The sequence below is a fragment of the Myotis yumanensis genome, unplaced genomic scaffold (assembly GCF_028538775.1).
Source record: "Myotis yumanensis isolate MYYU_CA2020_CCGP unplaced genomic scaffold, mMyoYum1.0.hap1 SCAF_2, whole genome shotgun sequence".
In the NCBI taxonomy this organism is placed as follows: domain Eukaryota; kingdom Metazoa; phylum Chordata; class Mammalia; order Chiroptera; family Vespertilionidae; genus Myotis; species Myotis yumanensis.
Genome location: NW_027223753.1, coordinates 92988124 through 92992943, shown reverse-complemented (window position 1 = coordinate 92992943; position 4820 = coordinate 92988124). Strand labels below are relative to the sequence as shown.

The window sequence follows — 4820 nt, the reverse complement described above, 5'->3', positions numbered from 1 at the left end:
TCCTAACTCATTTGAATATTTCTTATCTAAACCTAATATTTTATTTTAAATCTAGATTTGAATCTCGACTCTGTTACTTTTCCAAATTTGCATGCCTTATGTGACATCCCTAAATCTTATTAGTGATGTTGTGAGGGTAAGGAAAATAACTGCAAAATCATTTTGCATTATGCCCAGCACACAGTAGGTCCTTTGTAAATGGTTGCTTTCATCTGCCCTACAAACTGCTATTAAACATGCCTGGAGGTTCCCTTTCCAGAAGCTTCTGCCTGCTGCCTCCGCTCTGGGTACCAAGCTCTGCATCATGCTGCCATGATGGGCCACCATCCTGTGCTCGTGCTTAGTCAGAACATAAAGCGTGAATCTGGAAGAAAAGTTCAATCTGGAAACATCAATGCCTCCAAGACTATTGCAGATATCATCCAAACATGTTTGGGACCCAAGTCTGTGATGAAAATGCTTTTGGACACAATGGGAGGCATTGTGATGACTAATGATGGCAATGCAATTCTTCAAGAGATCCAAGTTCAGCATCCAGCAGCCAAGTCCATGATTGAAATTAGCCGGACAGGATGAAGAGGTTGGAATGGGACCACATCAGTGATTATTCTTGCGGGGGAGATGCTCTCTTTGGCTGAGCACTTCCTAGAGCAGCAGATGCACGCAATGGTGGTTGGTGATCCGTGTTTATCAAAAGGCACTGAATGATATGATCAACACCCTAAAGAAAATCAGTACTCCCGACGACACCAATAATCAAGATATGATGCTGAGCAGTATCAACAGCTCCATTATTACCAAAGCAATCAGTCCGTGGTCCCCTTTGGCTTGTAGCATTGCCCTGAATGCTGTCAAAACTGCACAGTTTGAGGAGAATAGCCAGAAGGAGATTGATATCAAGAAATATGCAAAGGTGGAAAAGATACCTGGGGGTATTATTGAAGACTGGTGTGTTTTATGTGGAGTCATGATTAACAAAGATGTGACCCATTCACAAATGTGGCGCTATATCAAGAACACTCGCATTGTGCTGCTGGATTCTTCTCTGGAATACAAGAAAGGAGAAAGCCAGACTGACATTGAGATCATGCGAGAGGAAGACTTCACCCGAATCCTCCAAATGGAAGAAGAATACATCCAGCAGGTCTGTGAGGACATTATCCATAAGAAGCCCGATTGGTCATCACTGAAAAGGGCATCTCAGATTTAGCTCAGCATTACCTCATGCGGGCCAATATGACAGCCACCCTCAGAGTCCGGAAGGCAGACAATAATCACATCGCTTGAGCCTGTGGGGCCCAGATAGTCAGCCAACCAGAAGAACTGAGAGAAGATGATGTTGGAATAGGATCAAGACTGTTGGAAATCAAGAAAATTGGAGATGAGTACTTTACATTTATCACTGAGTGTAAAGACCCCAAGGCTTGTACCTTCCTCCCCCAGGAGATGGCTGTGGCCCAGACCTTGACAGAAAAATCCAAGGCCATGACTGGTGTGGAGCAATGACAACACAGGGCTGTTACCCAGGCCCTGGAGGTCATCCCTTGTACCCTTATCCAGAACTGTGGAGCCAGTACCATTCGTCTACTTAACTCCCTTCGGGCCAAGCATACCCAGGAGAACTGTGAGACCTGGGGTGTAAATGGTGAAACAGGTACTTTGGTGGACATGAAAGAACTGGGCATCTGGGAGCCATTGGCTATAAAAATGCGAACATATAAGACAGCAATGGAGACTGCAGTTCTGCTGCTGCGGATTAAGGACATTGTCTCAGGCCGCCAAAAGAAGGGTGATGACCACGGCCAGCAATGCGGGGCTCCTGATGTTGGCCAGGAGTGAGTGGTGGGCGAGGTGATCTCAACACATAGGGCCAACAGTCTCCCCCTTGCCTGAGCCAGATGTCCAGGGACACTGTGGATGTCTTTGTTTGGAAAGGATCAGGTTGAAGGGCAGCCCCAGTCCCTTTCTGTCTCAGCTCAGTTTGCAAAAGGCACTGACATGTAATTCTTCACTATTGTAAGCTTTCCATTTAGTTTGCTTCCGGTATTAAATCTAAGTCATTTGAAAACAAACACACACAAAAACATGCTTGTCTCAGCTTTATGTGAAGTCTATAGAATTTTGAAAGGAAAATTGTTACTAATTACCTAAGGCTGTTGTAGACTGGAGGGAAATTTTGTTTCATGCTTATCATCTTGTACAGTCAAAGAAGAAAACCTAAAATAGGTTTTTTGACTTCTGGTGCCACTTCCTTCTTGACCCCAGGACAGGAGACTGTGGGTGTGAAGCTGAAGTGGCATTGTTGTCATCGTGACTGTGGCTGGCCCTGGAGCCCGCGGACAGTCCCTTCTCTGGCTGTGGGTGGCCGGCACTGATGTCATCCAAGAAGCTCACTTCCTTTATCCAGTTTTCCTCTTTATGTGTCTGCTGAATCACTTGAGGGGGAACATTTCTGCCAAAAACCCAGAGGAAGTAGCACCTATTTTTGCAATTGTGGTGTCTTAAGACCTGGGAATAGCCTTCCCACATTATCTTCATTTTGAGGAAGTTGAGACCATCTATCTCATGATGTCTGTAACATCCAACATCAGCATTTACTGGACACCTACTGTATACCAGGCTATGAGGACCCTTAGTGTCTAGGCGGGAATTACTTTAGCATCTAACTCACTCAGTGGAGGGCCCACACGGCGATTTGCAGGTGACTATCAGGGGCAATTTTTTAAGTCACCAGCAGTTTGGCATAAGGCATGACTAAATCTTAGCTGTCATTTGAAAGTTTCATGATGCACTTTCAAGAGAATAAATGAACAAATATTGACTACCTGTTAACCACTGGTGCACACTTAGCCTTTTTGTCTTTGCCCACCACGCAAAGTCCTGGGTTTGAGATCCTCTGACACGTAAGAAGCCATCTTGCACAAAACAAAAACGAAGGGGACATCTGTAATACTTTCAACAATAAAGATAGATTTTTTAATAAAGAAGCCATCTTGCTTCCAAACACAGAGGAAACTGTTGGCTCAGACCTAATATCTACTGTCTGAAAGAAGACTTGGGCATCTAATAAAATCCATCTTTGTTTTGAAAGGCCAAAGCCCTTATGGATGCATTTGGTACACAACAGTGGAAGGACCAAGGCTTCTGGTCACTGCCTGTGGAAAAACCCATAACCAGGGCACACCTTCCTGAAGTTTCCCTGATTACCATATAGGAAGTACATTCCTTTTGAAAACAGGAAAAAGAAGACAGGCATGTGGAGATGACAAGGGATAGTCAGCATATTTAAGTGTCAGGTGTTATGTAGGTAGTTCCTAAGATTATCTCATTTAATCCTCCCCAAAATTCTATAAAATAGTTTGTATTTCCCAAATAGAGAGCCTGAGGCTCAGAGAGGTTAAGTAATTGAACGAAGATTCTAATTAAGGTGGCCCTGTGCTACCTGGAATTCAGTTTGGATAACATCTGATGAATTAGGCAATTACACAATCATATGATATTACAATCCATAACTTTTCTAAAAGCTAAAACTCTACCCTTAGTAACAGCAATCATCTGTTTTCGGGCCTTGGGGTGATGGATTAAGAAGCCTTGGGTGGGTCTACTCTCTACCAGCTGGGTGGCCTTGGATGAACCACTGCCAATCATCATAGACAACAGTTTCCTCAGCCCCCAAATGGGAATAACAGTGATGGTAAAGTAAAAATAGTAATAATAAAGAGCACGAGAGCCCTGGACAGTGTGGCTCAGTTGGTTGAGCGAGGTGCACGGAAAGGTCGCCCGTCCAATGCCCGGTCAGGGCACATGACAGGGTTGTGGGCTTAATTCCCAGTAGGGGGCGTGCAGGAGGCAGCTTATCGATGTTTCTCTCCTCCCTCTCCTTTCCTCTCTCTCTCTCAGAATCAATAAAAACATATATTTTAAAAAGAGCACTAGAACAGGAGGAGTAAAAGTTTAGATCGCACAGTTTGAATTCAGGGTCTACCACTCACAAGTTATGGGACCTTGGAGAAGTTAAACTCTGTGGGCTTCAATGTCCTCATCTGACAAACAGGAAACACAATACTACCTCCTCAGAATATTGTGGCAAGGATTAAATTAATGGAAGACTATATGCAGGTAAATATGTGGCACAGTGATTAGAAGGTTGTAAGAACTTAATAAAAGTTAGCTACTGTTATTACCACACTGGCTGAGTCACAAGACTGTTGCCACTCTTGAAACTTTAAGCAATAACCTGTGTGGAAGGCGTTTTGTAAACTGTAAAGTTTACTCTGTTGTGTTACTTATCATTAGCGACGACGCCAATTGTGGTTGGAGTAGTGTGTATTGTTAATGTCTTCTTTGCAGTTATGCACTAAGAAAGGCCAAATGAGTTAGCTACTTCTTACCCTGGAATACAGAGATTTGAACCAAGTATCCCTGGATAGCAGGAGCAAAATTTACACCAAATTCCCTCAAAGTGGCCACCACAAGTGAAATAAACATTTAAGGAAGAAAACATTAGATGCTACCACAATACAGTTGATCTCCCCCAGCCAGTCCTGGTACCACCAAGCACGTATTCCCAGGCCAAAGATTCATTCTAATTATTTCAGTTGGAACCATGTGGCACCGAAACAGCCTAGACATCAGGAAAGAGCAACCAGAGTGGAGGGTGTGTGTGTGTGTGTGTGTGTGTGTGTGTGACACCACACAAGCGCACCGCTGTCCCCACTGAAACGATGTCGGTGTGCCCAACTCTTCAAAAGCAGATTGAAATCCTTTGCAAAGAAATGAAGAGAGTTGATAAAGCAGGCCGGTCCCTTCCCAAACGAGGT

At 44.0% G+C, this 4820-nt stretch overlaps 1 pseudogene; it reads left to right on the top strand.

The window, feature by feature from the left end:
• Positions 1-288: 288 nt before the first annotated feature.
• On the top strand, positions 289-1839 carry LOC139001970 (T-complex protein 1 subunit gamma pseudogene; annotated as a pseudogene).
• Positions 1840-4820: the final 2981 nt, after the last annotated feature.